The sequence below is a fragment of the Nomascus leucogenys genome, chromosome 6 (genome assembly GCF_006542625.1).
Source record: "Nomascus leucogenys isolate Asia chromosome 6, Asia_NLE_v1, whole genome shotgun sequence".
NCBI classification, from domain to species: domain Eukaryota; kingdom Metazoa; phylum Chordata; class Mammalia; order Primates; family Hylobatidae; genus Nomascus; species Nomascus leucogenys.
In genome coordinates this window covers 78503913-78525804 of record NC_044386.1, presented here as the reverse complement: position 1 = coordinate 78525804, position 21892 = coordinate 78503913, and the positions used below count along the sequence as shown (strand labels likewise).

Here is a 21892-nt window from a genome sequence, read left to right as displayed (position 1 = left end):
TAATCTGGGAACTTGCAGGCTTTAAAGAGGTAGCATTTGCATTGGGTCTTCAAGGATGGACTGTAGATTGAACATGCAGGAATATTTGGTCCAGGTGGTGAGAACATCATGGACCAAAATGCAGAGGTCGGATGTTCCATGCAAAGAGCCCCAGGTAGACTGGTGGCAGGAGCATGAGGCATTGTGGGAAATAACACTGGCAAGGAGAGTGGGCTGTGAGCTAGGCTAAGGAATTTGAACCTTACTGACTGGTAGGGAGGAGCTCCCCTGAGGGCAAGAGAAACCCTGGCTATTAGGAAGAGTCAAACCCCCGTCCTGTGGGGGCTGAGAACGACAGGGGCAAGGGAGCCAAGAAGACCTGTGTTCTCCCCTGAGTTCCTGTGGCTGCCATTGACAATTGGAAGTGAGAGGGCAAAGATACTGGCATTTCCAGGACATTTTGTGATATATGGCATGACGTGACCAAGCACAGCTATCCCTCACTATCCAAAGCTGTTTATTTCCAAGTTCAATGGAGTTTGGGTAGGACATTTGGGAATAAGGAATGCTCCTTTGTCCAAATCTATTTGGGATCGGAAGTAGTGACATTCCGGATAAGAGGTGATTTATCAAAAATTTTATACAGATCTGTTCCTGATTTTGGAGCTCAGAGAATGAGGGATATCTGCCTTCGAAGCAGCTGGCCCGGGAAAATCTGAGAGACCTCTAAGGGGCATGATCATGAGATAGAACTCACAGCAAACCATCTCAGACTGTTACAGTTTGTCTAGTTGTTTAACATGAGCAGGGGTGATATAAAATGTTTAAATAGTTAGCAACATGAACACCGAACAATCAGGGTGGATGCCAGCCAGTCGCTCTTTCCAGTGGGAACTGAGTATCAGTTCTGTATATGTGTCAGGGTTTCTGTTGTTATTTTGTTTTGTTTGAGACAGGGTCTTGCTCTGTTGCCCCGGCTGGAATGCAGTGGTACAATCACGGTGCACTGCAGCTTTGACTTCTCAGGCTCAAGCATTTCTCCACCTCAGCTTCCCAAGCAGCAGGGACCACAGGCATGTGCCACCATGCCTGGCTAACTTCTGTATTTTTAATAGAGACAGGGTTTCACCATGTTTCCCAGGCTAGTCTCAAACTCCTAGGCTCAAGTGATCCACCCACTTCAACCTCTCAAAGTGCTGGGATTACAGGCGTGAGCCACCACAGCTGGCCCATATATCAGGGTTTTTTGTTTTGTTTTGTTTTGTTTTTGCTAAATCAGATGAAAAAACTTTTGAGGGCTTCATTTACCTTTTCTGAATTCACTGTGATGCCTAAAACAACACTGTGCATATGTTAGGGGCCTAGTATTTTAGATTCAGCTGAATTTCATTAGCTTTATATGTATTTTTTAAGTTCACAAAAATTATTGATTTTATTTTATTTGTTTTTTTAGAGGGAGTCGCACTCTGTCACCTAGGCTGGAGTGCAGTGGTGTGATCTCGGCTCACTGCAACCTCCGCCTCCCAGGTTCAAGCGATTCTCCTGCCTTGGTCTCCCAGGTAGCTGGGATTACAGGTGCCTGCCACCATGCCTGGCTAATTTTTGTATTTTTAGTAGAGACGGGGTTTCACCATGTTGGCCAGGCTGGTCTCAAACTCCTGACCTCAAGTTAATAATAATGCCAACGTTATGGACTGTTGGGACAACTGAATGAGTTAGTATAAGTAAAGTGCTTAGAATGTTGCTTGGCAGATAGTGAACCCTCAATAAACTTAACTGGGAGGGGGTTTCATTCGAAGCCAGTGTGCCTTCCATCTGGTAGATGGGGGTGATTGTCTGTTGCCCTCCTTTTCCTAGCAGAATAAAAAGGGTGCCTTGGTGAATTCTAAACTGTTTTCTCCCACTCAGTGCAGAATTATTCCTTACCTGTGGTGTTCGGACCATTGGTACCCCATGTCTCCCTGCTCAACTCCAGAAAAGTGGCTTCCCCAGCCCAGCACACAGGACAGTTTAAACAGTTTATGAGCCGAGGCCTCCCCTTTGTGTACAAACTCCCATTTGCCTGCCACCTCCAATCGTATGGGATAGATCCCCCTGACACTTGATACAACAAGGTCACCTCTCAAGCTCTGGCTTGTAGAAATTCATTCCCTTCTTTGGCAATGTGGATGTCTGAAGTAGTAGATAGTGGGCTATGTTGAGATAAGAAAGACCCCCTAAATGGGCAGACCCAAGCTTATTTCGCGGTCTTGTGTGTAGCTATAGTACTGTCGCAGTTCAGTTGAGATTTTCATCACACTGGTCAGGAAATTCATAGTGAAGGTTACTACAGCAACCTTAACTCGGCTCTGGAAAGCATAGCCCTTACAATGGGGCCTTTCAGAGGCTGGCCCTGAAGCTGGGCAGTGATTCAGTCTATTCAGAACACAATGGGGCAAACCAGAATAGAAAGGAACTGCACATTGTTTTAGGCCTCCCATTACCATCTGTAGCATTTCGCATTGTTGTCCATCCTTGCGGCCAACATGAGTGTTAGTTTCTCTAGTAACGCACTTTAAATTTCAGAACTCATATGCCTGCCAGTCGTAGTACATTTCATGGGAGTTGAAATAGTGATAATAATTCTGTAGTGGTGTACAAACTCACAGCCAGAAGATGCTGCAGAAACACATGTAGGAAAAGGTGGATTAAGGCTTTTCATTTGGAGACAAGGGAAACACCCATTGGGTGTGTTTGAAACAAAACTGATGAATTTGCCTTGAAATCCTGTAAAACTATCATAGATTTTTTTCTTTAAAAAGAATGAAATCTTTAAATGACCAGTAAAATAAAATCACCCTTTGCCTTTATCCACAGCCACTCAAAACAAATCCACTCACCAAACAAAATTTACTTAACAATAGGATCTGAATGGTTTACTTACATTTTTAAACCTAGAGGGTGTTGGCAAAAGAGCTGTGGTTTCCTTAGAACGGGAGTTGGAAGGAAACTTTTTTTCTTATTTTTTTTCCTTTAGAGCATTTATGGTATTTGATTTATTCATACTGCTTGCCCTGTGATCAAACAACTTTTCTTTGTTGTATATTTAGATCTCTAGGGTTGTTTTATTTCCTTCCCTTCTTTAATGTTTCCCTCATGTTTAATTTAAATCATTTGCTTCTTATCTTCCTTGGCATCTCAAGCTATTTCTCTTTTTGTTAATCTTTGTTCTCTTTTTCTTTTTTTTTAATTTTTTTTTAGTATTTTTAGTAGAGACGGGGTTTCACCATGTTGGCCAGGCTAGTCTCAAACTACTGATCTCAGGTGATCCGCATGCCTCGACCTCCCAAAGTGCTGGGGTTATAGGTGTGAGCCACCACGAGTGGCCACCTTTGTTCTCTTTTTGCTGCACTGAATTTAAAAAATAAAACATAACTGAAATGTGCCTTTTTTTTTTTTTAGTGCAAAGCTAGCAGCTACTTCTGTGTCTTAAACACACCAACCTCCAACAAACACCAACAAACAATCGGTGAAACCTTTTCCTTTTAACTCCGGTGAACTTGAATTGACATGTAGTCACACCCAGGTGTCTTTGGGTGTTGGTTATTTGATTAGGAGGTAATACTGTGTTTTTGGCCCCACTCCAAGGAAAAGAAGGGGTCACAGACCAGCAACAAATACCAGGAGTACTGGTGCTGCTTTTCTTCGTATTTTGGGTCTCTGGGCTCAGGTAGAAAGAGACTTTTGTGCACTTGGAAGCAGAGTATCATACAAATCCTGTCAGCATTTTTGCAACCAGAAACCATGCAAATATTTTTGCAAATATGCTTGTGGTCTTGCTGGCAGTTTGTGAGCACAACGCCCTGTTTGAGGTGGTGATGTTGACTTCTATTTTCTATTCACTGTCCTGCCCCAAATTGAGCATACTGTTTTGTACATAACTGTGTGAGCACACTCTTTTCTACCTAATGTGGAGAGCGGGTATCAGTTGGTCTCCATTCCTTGCATAAAATGATTTTTACTATTACTGCTTTGAGATAATTTGTGTGTTTATCCCAGCGCCTTTGACTCTCATTCCTGTCAGTACAGCAAGGGAACCCAGCATTTACTACCAGCTCTGACTTTGCAGGGTTGAGAGTGGCATGCTGTTTGACTTTGGAAACTACGTTAAAAATTCTTCCAGTGGATCCCTAGCTGGAACTGTCTTGGCAATTGACGTCTATCTTGCCTACTTTTTCGGAGGATTTCTGCGAGGTTATTTTTAACATATTCGAGTTGTCTGATTGTGCTGAGGCACCTTTGTCACAAAAGAAAGTCACAGTCTATTCCCTCTGCAAAATTTTTGAATGAGAAGCCCGCTGTTACTGAACACCAGGCATGGGGAGTCTGACTTTGAAGCTGGCTATGAGGCATGCTTTCAAGGAGACAAGGTAGAGGCCCAAACATGTCGCAGGGTGGCTCCAAAGCTCTGATCTCAGCTTTGCTGAGGCATCTCCTGTGCCCATGATCTTTCTAAGAGTCAATCATTCAAGGTACCCAAAATGTCCCTCTGTTTAGAAAGGGTAGCTCTGTTCCGTAGCCAAGGTAACACTTCATCCACTTTACCACTGCGGGATCTAAAGGGCAGCTTCAAGGGTTGCATATGAAACCTGGCTCTCAGAGGACATCTGCTGTGAGATATTTTCACCGAGTGGGGAATCCATTTCTTCTGTCTTCTACCGTAGCCTTAATAGAAGCTGTCAGGTTTCTAAAGCCACCAAACCAGTACAAATCTGGATTCCATGACACACACTCTGTCACCAAGTTTTTCATCTGTCAAATGGGGATCACAGTACCTCCCTGTTTCTAGAGTTCTTTTGAAACCAAATGAAACAATGTATGCAAAGCACCTAACATAGCATTGGGCACTTAGCTGGTGCTCAAGAAAAGTGATGCCCGTTCCCCGTTCCCCAAACATTGTGGGGCACACTTCTTGATATGGGTTGCCCTTTTAATGCCATATTATATTTCACAGATACAATGAGAAGTAAGTATTCTTGGAGAAGGAAATCCAAAAATTTCCTTGGATTTTCTAGGGAGTTGTGAGTTTTAAACTGGTGTGACCCAACCATGTCCATAATCACATCAGACATGGTCAGCTTGTGTTTTGCTTTCAATTTTAGCGATTCTGGCAGGAGAGAGTTACTGGCAGAAGGAACACCTTGAAATGCTACAGCCAGAGATCTCTAACTAGATGACAGCTTTCTAATTTCTGCTGGCATTGCCCCTCATCTTCTGGAGATTGCCTTTTTCCTTTCTGTCTGTCTTGTTTCTAGATTTCAAGCCAATGCCTTAACTCTTATTTTCTCCCCATAAAACGAGACCTTTGTCTTGGGTGGATGACAAGGGGTTCTGGGAAAGAGATCTCCAAAGTGGGGTCTATGCACTTTTGTGTGCAAGGTAACTCACTGGAAAGAAAATATTAAAACCTAGTTTGTATTTATCTTTACATTAAAAACTAAGATGAAATTAAGCTGCTCCCATATTTAATATTTGGATGGACCCCAGTCTCGTCATGCAGTTTGATTGCCAGAGTGTCAAGGCTCACAAATGGTGTTACTTATGATTTGAGAAATTCAAATTATGTAAATGCCTGGACTCAGCTGATTATTTTATGGTAAGCATCCAAAATAGTGCCTTATTTTTCTTCCCAGAAACAAAAAACTTTTGGTATAGGTTTGCTCAGGAGGGACTGGAAGCAGAGAGCTGCACAGTGCTGGGCTGGGAGTCAGAAGCCCCGAGTTCTAGTCCTGGTTCCAGTCCAGGATGGCCCCGTGGACACATGCTTTCACCTCTCTGGCCCTCAGGTCCCTCATCTGTAAAGTAAAAGTTTTGGACTGCTTAATCGATAGGCCAGGCCCCTTCCAGCTACAATATTTTAGGGTTCTGAATGTAAATATGTAAGTATTCTGCCCCTTCCTTATCCCTCCCACTTTGTTGTTTGTTTAAACACCTTAATTTTTTGCCTACAAGGCATCAGTCTGTTGCTCAAATGGTCTTTGTCACTGGCTTCCATTTTGGTTAGCCTGCTGAACTCCCTATGTGTCTTCTTTGCAGCTACCGTCTGTCTTCTTCTTTTCTGTGGCGGATCCCTATTCTCAGAGAATCCCGTATTCAAATGACTCGCATTTATAGTATCCAATTATACATCACTTGAGCATCATGAAACTTTAAAAGTTCTATATTTTTTAGTTGAATCCTGTCTCTCCTATTATCTTCTTATTAGCCAGATGAGATGACAGTACCCAGTCTCTTTCTTGAAATATCATACATCCAATCAGAGCTATATTAGTGGCTAGCAGTATCCCAGTTCACTTATTAATAACTAATGCAAAACTTAGCTGGTACTGTGAGCTAGGGTAATATGAAATCTCTATGCATTATCTCATTTAATGCCCTCAAAAGCACTGAACGGTGCTGGGTATGGCAGCTCACACCTGTAATCCCAACACTTCGGGAGGCCAAGGCAGGAAGATCGCTTGAACCCAAGAGTTCAAGACCATCCTGGGCAACATAGTGAGACCTCCATCCCTACAAAAAAATAAAGAAATTAGCCAGACATGGTGGTACACACCTGTAGTCCCAGCTACTCAGTAGGCTGAGGCAGAAGAATCACTTGAGCCCAGGATGCCCAGGCTGCAGTGAGCTGTGATCACACCACTGCACTCCAGCCTGGGTGACAGAGTGAGACCCTGTCTCAAAAAAGAAAAGAAAAGAAAAGAAAGATTAATAAAAAAAAAAGTAATAGAATTATTTGCCCAATATTTGGTGAGTAGGCGAGTGACAGTGGTAGTAGTAGTGGGGTTTAAGTCAAGGAATAACTGTTTGCAAAGTGAGAACTGTAAGGGTTGCCTCTGCCCACCATGCAGTTCAAAATCCATCAGGAACATGGCAGGCTTGCTGAGCGCCTTTGCTCCACGTCATTGATTGCCATGTATTTGTATGACTGTCATCTACTTTACAAGTTTTTATTTGACAATAACTTATAATCATTCTTTCACTCATTTTCTGATCCACGCCTTCTAGTTGAGGGTTGCAGATGGCCAGAGTCTATCCCGGCAGCTCAGGGAGCATGGCAGGAACCGGGCCTGGACAGGACGCCATCCTGTCTTAGGGTGCTCACACAATCCCCCACACTCACTCAGACTGAGGCCATGTCAACACCCCAATTTACTCAATACACATGTCTTTGGGGTGTGGGAGGAAACCCTCACAGACATGGGGAAAACATGCAGACTCCTCACTGGCTGGACCAGGAATCCATTTTTCTTCCTCACTATCGTTATCACAAAATGGCATCATTCGAGGACATGCTGTGTTGGCTTGCTGTTGAACCTTTAATAAAGATCTAAGCTGATCAAAGGAAGGCAGAGCCTACCAGTTTGTGGCCACCCTAGAAGCATACAACAGTGAGGGTCCTGGTAGGATCAGTGAAGCCGTGCTGATCTTCCAAATTGGTTTTTATTGGAAATTCATTCCAGGGTTTGCGGATTGAACTTGGGGCTGGGGAGGTGGCAGCAACTGCAGGTAGCCCTCAGAAAGTCTGTAGGGGAGGACACATCAATAGAAGATAAGGCTCCTGTCTCTGCATGCTGCAATGCTTGCTTTCTGCAAACTGGGCTTGTGGTTTGGGTGTGGGTTCTGAGAGACAAGCCCCTGGCAGGCCCATTAGAAGACAGTGCCTTCCTTCATGTCTATCCTAGGGCTTTTAGTTGAATTATCAAGCTTGTTCTTAATTTTCCCCACCCCTTCTAAGTTCCCCAAGCCCAACCCTGTTTTTATCCAACTCCTAAAGTCCAAGGTATGGATCAGAAGAAACGGCAAGATAGCCCTGCGTCCTCTGTCAGGTGATAGAAGGGAGTGAGAGGATGAACTTGTTTGTGGTCACACACTGAGTGGCCCTGAGCCTGCAGGACCCTTGGCGACACTGATCTGCCATGTGGATTAGTGGCTGCTCTTGTGGCTTCTCCCTGAGATGTGCCCACGGGACTCTCATCTCTGCCACCCATCAACCAGCTGTGGTCTGAGATCTCTGTTTGTAAACATGTCTCACTGATACCCTAAAGGCCTCTAGACCAATGCCCTTATGGTTACATTTTGCCCCAAGAGGGACATGGTGCCAGTGTGCCATAGATCAGAGCAGATCAGGCAAGCCAGAAGTGACCACGCCAGAAACAGGCATTCCTCACTTCTGTATTTGGTTCAGCGTTGGCTAGTGGTTGTTCCGGGAATGCTCCTTGCCCCTGAGCTTGGCTTTTTTTCCTGGACTCAGTATCCCTATAGCAAACCCACAACAAAGGCTGTGCCCACATCAAGACACCCCTGATCACATCCAGACCCTTCCCCCACTTAGCACGTCCAGACACAGTACCCCTAAGTGAGAGATGATACACCAACACCTTACCTGTGTCACCGCTCCTTAAAATCCAACTCTTTATACTCTTGTGGAGTTTCCAGGTTGGCTTTTAAAAGACAGAGATGAGAAAATAATTTCATCAACCTTATAAAACTTTTAAAAATTGAGTTCTTATTCAGATATGCCCCAAACATTTTTCAGAAAAATAAGGCAATCTGAGAAAACCATAACATGTGAGTAGTTGGTTAACTCATGTCAGCATACCTCCAGCATTTTGCATGACTTATAAATAATGCGTATTTTGCAAGCAGTACAGGAGAGATTCTTCCAAGGATAGGAAATCCTGACGTTTTGTCAGGTTGATATCAACTCTGCCACAGCCTGCTGATAACTCTTTGCATATTTTTCTTTTTCTCAGAATAGCATTTAAATTAGGGTTTCTTTCTTCCATGGTACAGGGCGATAGTTCATATTATGTCACAAGAAATTGTTCAGTTACCTCCCTGTCTTTATTTATGTGCACAGCTGCTGGTATTTCTAGCCAGTTTCCCTGCCTTATTACCTTGGCTTCCTAATTCAATTAGAAAAACGTATTGAGCAGCTACTACTTCAGAGACTATCATTTTCAAACCACAAATCAGGACACAGAGTCTGGTAGGATTTTTGACTTATGAATCTATTAGGCCGGTGCCATTAATGGCAAAAACTGCAATTACTTTTGTGCCGACCTGTATGATTAATAAAAATCTTGATGGACATTCACACACTAATTTGGTATGCATTTAACAGGCTGACTTAATTTTTTCTTTTATTTTCTTTTTCTTAAAAATCTTTTTCACAAAAATCTTTTTCACTTTTATTTTTAAAATTCATTTCAGCTAATTAATTAATTTTATTTATTTATTTTTTTTAAAAAACAATGTCTGGTCGGGCGTGGTGGGTCACGCCTGTAATCCCAGCACTTGAGGAGGCTGAGGTGGGTGGATCACTTGGGGTCAGGAGTTCAAGGTCAGGAGTTCTCTACTAAAAATACAAAAAAAGAATTAGCTGGGCGTGGTGGCGGGCGCCTTCTGTAAGCTCAGCTACTCGGGGGGCTGAGGCAGGAGAATGGCATGAAGCCAGGGGGGCGGAGGTTTCAGTGAGCCAAGATTGCGCCACTGCACTCCAGCCTGGGTGACAGAGCCAGACTCCGTCTGAAAAAAAAAAAAAAAAAAAGAGAGAGAGACAGTGTCTTGCTATGTTGCCCAGGCTGTTCTCAAACTCCTAGCCTTAAGTGATCTTTCTGTCTCAGCCTCCACTGAGGTTAAGGACATGAACTGCCACACCTTGCAAGATTGCTTTAAAACTGTAAATAATAGAATTCTGTGAAACTGGCCTTGCCCAAGGCATGTGAGAGGTAGAGCTTGTACCCAAGTCTGTTGATTTTAATCAATTGCTAGATTAGGAAGAAAAGTTACATTCCTGAATCGTATTACCGAATGTGTAAGAGCTTTGCACTTAAAAACAAGGGTGCTGATGTGGGACCTCTCTTAAGGGACTGTTAAATGCTTGATGTATATGGCATGCTAGCAGAGCCACAGCTGGAAAGACAGGGACTAACATCAGTGTGACTCTTGTCATTTCAGAGCAGAAGTGAAATGAGCATTTGTCATATTAAGGAATCTCAACCATTTGATTCATATTATTCTGTAGCTTGAAATGTCCTTACCTCACTAATGATGTGGTGAAGATTAGCCTGTTATTCTGTTTAAAAAGTTAATCGTCCAGGCCGGGCACGGTGGCTCACACCTATAATCCCAGCACTTCAGGAGGCCGAGGCAGGAGGATTGCTCAAGCCCAAGAGTTTGAGACCAGCCTGGGCAACACAGTGGTACCCTGTCTCTACAAAAAAAAAAAAAAAAGTTCTTTTTTTTTGATAGAGAAACACAGCCAGGTATGGTGGTGCACACCTGTAGCCCTGGCTACTAGGGAAGCTGAAGAGGGAGGATTAATCGAGCCCTGGAGGTTGAGGCCACAGTGAGCTATGTTTGTGCCACAGCACTCCAGTCTGGGTGACAGAGTGAGACCCTGTCTCAAAAAAATAAAAATAGTAATCATCCAGCCTCAAATATCTGTTACTCTTAACTGGACTACTTACATGGTTAAGAGAAGGAGAACTGTTTTTAGGGGCAATATCTCTTCCCTTTGATCTCCTAAGTTGGGGGCAAATAGGAACGCTTTGAAAACTTATTTCTTCCTTGGAGCAGACTCTGGGCCTAGGACTCCCATTTGCCCCACGGTAGCTGCTGCCACATTGCCGCCGTGTACCTACAGCAAACATGTTGTGAGGTGAGTCAATGTAGCCTGGAATTTATTCACCCAGCTAGTACAGATTGGGCACTCCCATGCTCCAGGCACCACCCTGCTGGGGACATGGCAGGGGACAGACATCATCCCAAGGCTGACTCCAGGGCACGGAACTTCCTCTGTCTTATGCAAGGCTGTGCAGAGCCAGGCTGCTCTGTGGGCTCCTAGCTGCAGGGCTTTGTATCAGGTATTCTGTTTACCACGTGGTACTTCTTTTTCTTCTGTAAAAAAAGGATAATACAAGTACTTGGTGGTGTCACTGGGCAGATGAAAGAAGTTGATACATGACACGTAGTAAACATGCAATAAAGCAGTTACTATGAACTTTAGAATTATTGCTGTTTCCAACTGCTGTTACTTTATTATGAGATGCAGTAGGTACAGTGTTTAAGGGCAGAGATTTGGAGCAGACTGCCTGGGTTTGAAGCCCAGCTGTGGGAGCTGAGCAAGTTACTTAACCTCTCTGTGCTTCATTCAGTTTCCTGCCTTGTGAAGTTGTAAGGATTAGATAAGTTATATGTAAAATGTTTAGAGCAGTGCTTGGTATGTAATAAGAATTAGCTGTTATGTGAGAATAATAATAATGTATTTCATTCATTCAACAAATACTTGGGGGCTGCCCATGCCACGCATCATGGCACTCTACTAGGTCTTGGGGCAGAATGGTGAATAAGACTTGGTCCCGGGGTCAGTTTAATCAGGGAGCCAGGCACTCAGGTAATGCTGTTAGAGCAGGCTTCTTAGCAAGATGATGCCTGACCTGTGCTGGGTGAGAGTTTAGTAGGTATAGAGTTGGGGTTGAGGTAGGGAGGAGTTCATAGAAGAATACCCTAAGCTGGGGGACAGTGGGAATGTAGGTACTGAAGATCCCACCTCACACACACACTGTGGAAAAACAGAAACAAAGCCCGGCATGGTGTGCACAGAAAATGGTGTGGTGGGAACCTCAAAACTGGTAGAAAGCAGGGGTTAGAGATGGACAAGGACAGGTCAGGGAAGTCTAGCTAAGATTTGCACTTCAAATGCATGTGCAGTTACCTTGAGGGCTTCCAGACCAGGCTTGTGAAGGCAGCCACTGTCCTCTGACTGCCCATCTCCCTGGGATAAGGGCAACCAGAGCCCTTTTCGTGCCCTGGAGGATGGATGCCCTGAGCATCTCAGAGAGTCTGGGCTGCCCAGGCCCTTCCCTTTCCTTTGCCTTTCCCCTTTCCCCTTTCCCCTCCTCCCTCCCCCTCCACCTCCCCCTCCCCCCACCCCCTTCCCTTCCCTTTTCTTTTCTTTGTCTCACTCTGTCACCCAGGCTGTAGTGCAGTGATGCAGTCACAGCTCACTGCAGCCTTGACCTCCTGGGCTTAAGCGATCCTCCTGCATCTGGCTCTCGAGAGTAGCCTGGACCACAGGCATGTGCCACCACGCCCAGCTAATGTTTTGATTTTGTGTAGAGACGGGGGGTCTCGCTATGTTGGCCAGGCTGGTCTCTAACTCCCGGGCTCAAGCAGTCCTCCCTCCTTGGCCTCCCAAAGTGCTGGGATTATAGGCATGAGCCACCACACCCAGTCTTCAAAGGGGCTTTTGGTGAGGATCAGAGATAGGAGCCATCATTCTAGGGTTCCTGGAGTTTGTGAGGGAAAGAGGACAAAACCGTTCTGGTAATGCTTACAGGAAGCACTTTCTGAGAGAGAAAGAATAAAAAGCTGGTGCCCAAGAGAATTTCCTGCTCAGCCTCAAGACAAGCCCTGACCCTGGGGACTACTGACATGTCCCACCTGTGACTGGGAGGGTTTTCTGAGGTGGGAGGTCTAGACGGAGCAGGGGGCTTGGGAGCCCTGATGGAAAGTGCAGGGAATTCAGAACACGAACATAGGGTAGGTTCTACTTGTGAGAACAAAACCTAGGCTCTCACCTGCAAACTAAAAGGGAAATCTGGTCTTACCATGTGAAATTTTCCACAACACAGTAGAATGCATTTGGAAAATAGAACAGAAGTTATTTAAATTCCCTGTGGCTAGACTTGGAATTGACAAGAAAAGGCCCAATAGGGAATGCCAGTGTGTCCCCAGTTGTGGAACATGGCACCAAGGTAGACCTTAACATCGGTATGTACAACCCCACATTGGTGTATTTTATAATATTTCTCTTTTCTTTTCCTTTTTTTTTTTTTTTAAACAGGGTCTTGCTTTGTCACCAGGCTGGAGTGCAGTGGTGCAATCATAGCTTACTGCAGCTTTGAACTCCTGGGCTCAGGCAATCCTTCCACCTTTGCTTCCCAAAGCCCTGGGATTACAGGCATGAGCCACCACGACCGGCTTACATTTGTCTTCGTAGCTATTTTTACGCTTTGAAGAAACAAAACTAGCACACCAAACTGGTGGATTTTATGAAGATTGTTGTGTAGGTTTAATCAAAATTATTAAGGACAGTTTATAGAAAAATTTGAGCAAGTGCTGTGGAATGTGGATATAGGAAACTTGTTAAAATAGTTGAAAATGACTGAGGTTTAGGAAAGATTGCAATATGGTGTGGTGTATGTCAGAAAAATCATTGGGGCTGGGCGCGGTGGCTCACGCCTGTAATCCTAACCCTGTGGGAGGCCGAGGCGGGCAGATCACCTGAGGTCAGGAGTTTGAGATCAGCCTGGCCAACATAGTGAAACACCGTCTCTACAAAGAATACAAAAATAAGCTGAGTGTGGTAGTGCACGCCTGTAGTCCCAGCTATTCGGGAGACTGAGGCAGGAGAATCGCTTGAACCAGGGAGGTGGAAGTTGCAGTGAGCCAAGATCATGCCATTACACTCCAGCCTAGGTGACAGAGCAAGACTCTTTCTCAAAAAAAAAAAAAGGAAAAGTCATGGGGAAAGTCAGACCTCATAGTAATCCCAGAGCAGACATATCGCATGGAGGGTGGGACACCTTTCTGCTTCAAATGGTGTTAATATTGAAAGAACCTGTAGGCTGAAAGAGATACAAACTTGAACATGTCTTTACCAAGCGAAGAGGAAATTACATAAAGACCTTGCTTTGCGAGCTGTGGTCTGGTGATGGGTGGCTTCTGTTGGGCAGCTTGTCATCCAGGACCCTTGTCCTCATCCTGTAGTGGGTTGGAGATGGGGATGGAGGAGGAGGTGTCAGCTACAAAAATTTCCGCAACAAAGGCTCTAAAACTGGGTGATCATCAGCCTCACCAGTAAAGCCACTGCACAGTTCCTGACATGAGATTAGTATTTGGTACAGTGTTTCCAGAATAATCAAAATTTTTATAATTTTTTATCTGTGATGATATTAAACAGTGATATTTGAAGAGTACCTGGCCTTTAGTAAATGTCATGTGCCATAATTCATCACACCTAAGATGTTACTGGTTATAAAAGGAGCATCATTATTTTATTTACTGTATTGAAAAATAAAAAAAAACACTGCCAGTTAGGCTATAACACATCATTGATTATGAGACATCCTTTTTTTTTTTTTTTTTTTCTCTTTTTGAGATGGACTTTCGCTCTTGTTGCCCAGGCTGGAGTGCAATGGTGCGATCTCAGCTCACTGCAACCTCTGCCTCCCAGGTTCAAGCAATTCTTCTGACTCAGCCTCTGGAGTATCTGGGATTACAGGCGTGCACCACCATGCCCGGCTAATTTTGTATTTTTAGCAGGGACGGGGTTTCACCATGTTGACCAGGCTGGTCTTGAACTCCTGACCTCAAGTAGTCTGCCCACCTTGGCCTCCCAAAGTGCTGGGATTACAGGCATGAGCTGCTGCGCCCAGCTGATTATAAGACATCCTAATTTCAGAATGTGAAAATGTGAAAAAAAATGCATCTTAGAGTTGATGGAATGCATTAACTGTTCATTTACAACATCTTATCTTTGAACTGTTCATTGATATAGAAAATGATCCTTTTGAGATTGACATTTCAGGCAGAGAAAGTAAAAGAAAGCTGTTGGGTCTCTTCTTTCTGGGGGCCTGTTGTTAAAAAAAGTTTGCTATATCTGCAAGCTGGAATAAACAAAAAGAATTGGAGACTGAGTTGACATGAAATGATAAAAAATATGGAAAACAGTGTCAGACATTTATATATTTCATTCTGCTTAGGGACAGTTTCACATCCATTATCTTATTTGATCTAATTTTTTTCACAATGAAAACAGCTCTATGTGTGTATATTTTATATATACATACTCAGAAAAATAAAACCATACAGAAAGTACACTTAGAGATAAACAACCACAACATTTTAACAACTGTATTTTTGTACAGAGATAGTGCATATAAATACTATCATATGTTCAATCAAAACAAAATTGGGGTTCCTTACCATCCCTTGTTATTTTTAACAAACCTTTTTTTTCCTCCCCCTTCTAACCCACTCAACCAGTGTTGCTAGCTTGGTGTGCATCTTCCATGCACTGGATCATGTCATCATGTAAAACCAACTCTACGCCTAAAAGGATTGGGGGATTGTCAGTCTTATTTGATCTTCCCAATGGCCCAGGGGGCAGTGTAGTGTTACGAACCCTTTTTTGCTGAGGAGGGGACAGGCTCCAAGAGGCTGAGTGATTTGTGTGACACCCTATGGCTAAGTGGCACAGGGTCTTGGCTGGGAGGGCTAGTCTTTGAGAGTTGTCCTTGGCTTTTTTGAGATCAAGTTGGTCACAGTTACAACCTAGCAGCCTGAGACAGTCCCAGTTTATGCCTCTTCCTCCAGCTTTATTATTAACAACACTTTCTTCTGCATCAAAAGTGTCCCAGGTTGAATGATACGTTCTATGTTTGCTCTAGTGGTGGAACACTTCTCCAGTGGGGCCAACTCTTCTAGGAAGGTTGATTCCAGGCACCACCGACTAACAGATCACTGGACCCAGAGTAGACCTGGAGCCAGTGTCTACACTTGGACTTAACGATGATATTGGAAGTGAGCTTTGGTACAGCAGAAAGAGCAGAGAAAAGGAAGTCAGAAATCCCTGTGTCAAGTCTCAGGGATGAAAGGAGACCACGTATGTGAAAATGCTACACAAATAATGAATATGTGGTATGGTCACATATATTTAAATGGATGACACTTTATGAATAAGCACATACTCCATATTCATTGAGTATTCCCTGCCCCGAGCCCTACATGCCAACCCCTCAGTGCACTTTTCCACCCACCCCAAGTAAAGGCAACATGGTGCATTATGACCCCAGGCTTCAGTTTCTCCATTTGTAAAATAGTGCAGAAATTATAATACTTGTGTCTTGCAAGTGTTGTGAGAATTAAATGAGATAATTATGTAAAAAGCATTGGCACATATTTCTGGTTTCAGTAACTGTTCCAATTATCTAGGGGTGTAAGGGGATGAGAGTGGTTTGTTGGCTACTGACTATGCCCTGTCCCCCATGCACTGTTTCAGAAACACTTTTTCCTCATATTGTACTCTGTGCACTGAAGTCCAGCACACACATACTTGCTTCAGAGACACATCTTCCCATCACCAAAATATCAGGGGTTTAAATTTCATAAAGTTGAAATAAAGTGCAAGCCCAATGCTGGTTTGTAGACCAGTTTGCAAGCCCAGTGCCTTGTATGTAGCACACAGACAAATATTTTTGGTTGATTTTTCATCATTTGCAATGGAAACAAATGTTTCAGTCCAGTAAAATGGCAGAAATGTAAAAGGTGGAATTCCAGAATGTCTTAAAATTAAAAGATCAAAGTGTAATAGGTAGCCCCTTTCCTGTTGTTACTCATGGAGACAGAAAAGTCACATTACAAAACAAGCTCAGTTTGACTGCAGGCCAGAGTGTTACCCATTGTCCATTGTTCACCGTAAGAATATGGTTTATCTGCTTCTCAGGGTGATCTACTTATAACACTGGGGGCATTCTAGTCCCAGGTTTTCTGAAATCAGATCGGCTGTCCTGTTGTGCTCATGGGCCAACTAAGTGGCCCAGACATGATACTATCTTATTGTCCAGACAGCATCTTCCAATCACCTTTCAAACCTGGACTTAGCATAGAATCCAGTCTTAGGACAGTCCTGGCTTTTGACTTTGAGAGCCTGGTCAGTGCCCAACAGCAACCCAGAAAATGCTCAATTGTATTGATGTTTCTATTTGTTTTAAGATTTTACTAACATGCATATGATTAAAAAATGTAAACTGTACAGAAAGGTCTAAAATGGAAAATAAAAGTTACATTTCTCCTAAAACTCCAGGTCTTCTCCCCAAAAGTACCAACAAAACAATTATAGCACACATGCCATTTTTTAAAAATTACACAAATTCAGTAATTCCATATTTATTCCACATATTGACTACTCTTTCAATGAAACAGTGTCTTGAAGCTCTTTCCATATCAGGACATGCAAGTTCCTTTAATGACTGCAAAGTACTCCTTTGCAGAGCATTCTGTATTCTAATCAGTCCCTTAATGATGCTTCTGTTTCCCCATTAGAAACTTTGCTACAGTGAACAACCTTGCACATGAATCTTTTGCAGGTGTATCTTGAGATAGTTTCCTAAAACATACAGTTGCTGGCTCAAAGAGGATGAGGCTTTGATTTTTTTTTTTTTTTTTTTTTGAGACGGAGTCTTGCTCTGTTGCCAGGCTGGAGTGCAGTGGCCCCATCTCAGCTCACTGCAACCTCCGCCTCCTGGGTTCAAGCAATTCTCCTGCCTCAGCCTCCAGAGTAGCCGGGACTACAGGCGCATGCCACCATGCCCAGCTAAATTTTGTATTTTTATTAGAAACGGGGTTTCACTATGTTGGCTGGGATGGTCTTGATCTCTTGAGCTTGTGATCCGCCCACCTTGGCCTCCCAAAGTTCTAGGATTACAGGCATGAGCCACCGCGCCTGGCCCAGACTTTGATTTTTATTTAGTTAACTATGTTTATATATTGGTCTGTGTGTCTAAAATTTCAATACCGATTTCCAAATTGCTACCTAAAAACAGTATACTCTTTGTAGAAGTTTGTAAGAGTACTGATGGTCACCTCCTCCCCACTGCCCTGTACGGCGGTGGGGGGGGGGGGGGGCTTGTTGTATTTACACAACACACTTAATTGTCTCCCTTTTCTGGGCATTTGAAGATGGTGGTTACCCAGTATATGGGTAACTCCTCATTTCTCCTAGTTGAATCAAAGAACAGTGCTCCCTGGGACACTAATGAAGTGTTCGCTGGGGCTATCTCCTGGGCAGTGAAGGTGGACTTTCAGGAGAGAATAATCCTTCCTGTGTATGCTGCCTCACCTTTGCTCTTCCTGGTCCCCGCCCTGGTAAACAGGCACCGGTCAGTGAGGTTCCACCTTTAAAAAAATCAGTCAGGGAATCGCCCAGCTGAGGTTCCCAGCCTCAAGGCCAAGTTCTTCCCCTGTGTGAGGGACTCTGGTGTTTGGGTTCCACCTCTTAAATGTTAGCAACAAACCAGGCTATTATGTGGATAGGGGTGTACCCTGCTTTCCAGAACTTGCACATGAATCAACTGCTTTTTAATAAACTACATCATCCTTAGAAACCGAATGTGGATCTGAGAGTGTCTGCACTCAATCTCTATCTAATGGAAATTTCTCCGTCATAATTTGTAAGAAGTGTCAGGGATAAGAGTAACTTTTCATTATTGTTATTATTACATTCGTGTCGTAGCTGGCACACCCGCCACTGCCCTCCTCCCTTTGTACAGTGTGCTGCGCTCACCAGTGGCTGCTGGAAAATGCAATACCTTGCTGAGTATCCACCTGTTTAAAATGGTATCATTTTTAGTGGGGGAAGCAAAAAGGAATTGCTCAAAAATGAAGCTCGCCTGAGAGTCGTGAGGTAGTAGCCCAATAAACAATGTCTTTGCCCTCTGAAGAGAATGGCTGCCCTCACACTGATGAGGAACCATCTCTGCTGCCCCTCTCCCAGCACACATGGCAGCCAAACCTGCCCCTGCCTCTCAGCAGGGGTAGAGGAAGAAATGAGGGGCAAAACAGGTGCGAAGGGTTAGTTGCTCCAGAGCCCTGTTGCGTATTCTCACAATTCCAGGGCGGTAGTTTGTGTCTTAGAACAACTTTCAGCCTCTGCTCCCTAGAGCGTAGGATAGTGCATGGTAACAATGCCCCACCACCCCGCCCACGTAACTCCTGGGATTCAGCGGCTGTGTGCAGAGCCCGTGTGCCTCTGGACAAGTCACACTAGTACTAAATTCTGTTGTCCCCTACCCAGCAACAGAAAATGATTTTTGTTTCACTGTGGGGAACTTTTCAGCTTCCCAGGCTGGGCTGCGGGCCTGCACATCCATGTTTGGTTTCCAGCTTTCCTGATAACCATATCGCCCTCTGCTAAAGCTTCCCAGCTCAGCCCTAGCCCAGCTTTCATTGATCCACCTTGTCCTTGATGAGCTGGGCAAGTCAGGTGCTCCCAAAGGCTCTGAGTTGCTCCAACCTCCAGGTTCTTTCCTCTCTCCCTTTGCCTCATCTGCGTGGGTTTTTAGGGGAGTGGGGAGAAGAAACCCATAGTGAGGAGTGGTCACTAAAGACAGAAGTTATCATCAGAAAACCTTGGGCAGTTTACAGTTTTTTCAGCAGTAAAATAGAGATAGTAATACATAGTATGGAGGGATGGTTGTGAAAGTTGAATGAGTTCACATATGTAATTATAATTGCCTGGCAGAGGGAGGTAGAGATGGGGAAGGGAGATAGTTAGGGAGGGAGGGCGGAAGAGAGAGAGGGAGAGGGGGAGAGAGAGAGACAGAAACTGATATGTGACCTATTGGATATAAAAAATGTATCAAATCAAAAATAACTTTGGTGTTTTAGTCTTTAATGCTAAGAGGAGGTGGTCATGAATAAAAATTATATGTCTTTTTAATGATACATTTGGTTTTGGAGACAGTCTGTCATTCCGTTGTCATGTTAAACTTAACGGGTAGAAATATCCAATAAGTCATTCATTCATGTATGAGACTGTGAAGAAACCGCGTTTGGATGCGTCCCCAGTCATCGAATCTTCGGTTCACATCTTGGCTTTTGCTACTTACTAGTTGGGAGATCTGTTTCCTCCTTTGTGGCACAGGAATGTTAACCCCTGTCTCCTAGGATTGCTTGCAGTAGTAAGTAGAACACCCTCCACAAATCAAATAACTAATTCCTTTGCATATTGTAACCACTGTCACCTTGTTGTAGATAGCAGACTGGAAAATGAGTCCTCTTCGAGCATTAGAGACTGGAGCTAGGAATCTTCAGTGTCCAGTGATATTTGGAACTATGAGAATCAATGAACTCCACTGTGAGTGCTTTTCTGCTAGGAAATAACTACCATGAGAAAAAGGAGGAAACAGCCTCTGAGGTGGGGCAGTCAGGAATGTGTCTCTGTGCAGTGAGACAGAGAAAGACCGATGGGTTTGATACTGAGACAAACTTGGGTTACGCTAGGAAGGCAGTTTCTTTGGATCAGTACAAACATACACACCATGACACAGAGCTTCTCTGTTTCTTGTCCTTATAGAAGTTGAATAACTACTTATTAACAGCCCTTGTGTTTTGTTCAACTCTGCTTCCATTTTTAGATGTCTATGGGGGTTAAAAACCAACCAACCAATCTGCAGGTTGGTTACTCTGGGACCCTAGTTTTCTGTGCAGAGTAACTGTGGGTGCCCAGAAAGCTGGAAAAGGTGGGGGAGGTGAGGAGAGGAGGAATCACTGGGAATTATCCGGCTGGAAGTAGACCATGGGCATTCAATGGAAATCTAGTGAGTCATGCTGTGGCCAGTGCTTTTTTCTCTTTCTGCTTTGCCACAAGGGGAAGAAGGAGTGGTGAGTTCTGAGGTAATTTTGTAGAATTGATGCTGCATGTGGTTCTGAGAATGCCAGATCTAGAGAGTTTCCTTATGCAAGACAGCATGGGTGGCAAGCCTTCCATAATCCCTTTCCAGAGCAGGAGCCCACGACACTGTACACTTTTCCTGTGGTAGCTCCTTCTTGGCTGATTTTAAAAGATGGCTTTTCCCAGAGCTTCTTAGAACTTGCTCTTAGCAAAGGATCTATGTTTCCCATAGAAAAAAAAGTAAACCATTTAATGAATTTTTAAAATAAAATTTGAAATGGCTTCCATCTCGTTTCTTTTCATCTTCTCCTCTCAAAAAGCCTCCTTTTCCCTTTTTTCATCCTAGTTTTGATGTCTGAGCAGTTGGCCTTTCTAAATATCCTTATTTAGAATTTTTCTCTCCCTCATTCGAAGTCCTCCAAGCAGTGAGCAGGGAGGGGCCAGGGGCGAGGCTCACCCAGTTCAGTGCCCACTGCACTTACCCACTGGCAACACTCCCAGTAGAATGCAAGCATTTGAAGGTAAGGGAGGATCTTCTAATATTGTCATGTAATATTTGCCATTACTTCATATTTATTAGCTTTTTTGCTGATAAGTGTAGATTATAATGAATGTCCTTCCTCCTCTGGTCTCCTCCGGCAAATTCTAAATATCTTAGACCTACTTCAAATGGCTCCTTTTCTGGGAAGTCATTTCTTCTGCCTCTCCCAGGACAAAGTGGCCTACCCTCCACTCCTGAAACACCCATTTTGTGTGTGTTTATGTTGACTGTTATTGATGCATGAATCACTTTGTTCCATCATTATCTAGGTGTCCTTCAAGGGACTTTGAACTGCCCAAGTGCTCAGCTCCCCAAGTGCTCCTGAGTCACTTGGTTCCGTCATTATCTAGGTGTCTTCATAGGACTTTAAGCTCCCCAAGTGTGCCATAAGAACTTGGCACATAGCTGAACACATGGGGGACCCCACTACAGAAATGCCAAATGAAAGGAAGCCCTGCAGTCCACAGAGTGTTCAGAGGCCGCCCCTGGTGTGAAGCTGAAAAATCCCAGACGTAGATGAGGGCCACAACTTCATCTACCCAAGGGGGCCACGTGGGGATGAGGCCTTCCTCTCCTGGGCGTGTTCTGTGATCTCGTTTCGTTTGTCCTGTCCACATCCTCGTTATTAGAGCAGTAATCAGTCATGAAAATGTAGCCTATCTTTTGAATATGGAAAGCCAGTATTACACATATGACAGTGATAAGTTTATGAAGGGAAAATAATTTAGATGACTTGACAAATTATGACCGTGTGACATAGCCTTTGTTTGATACATATTCTTTCCACTTCTGGATTCTGCCACGTAATTTGCAAAATGAGACTAGAAAGTTTCTATGTCGTTGCTTATTTTCACTGACAAATTCAACACAAC

At 43.9% G+C, this 21892-nt stretch overlaps 1 protein-coding gene across 1 annotated transcript in view; it reads left to right on the top strand.

Moving 5' to 3' along the window:
- Nucleotides 1-21892, top strand: part of MYO1E (myosin IE) — a 233336-nt gene that overhangs the window by 78874 nt on the left and 132570 nt on the right. The window lies entirely within an intron of this gene.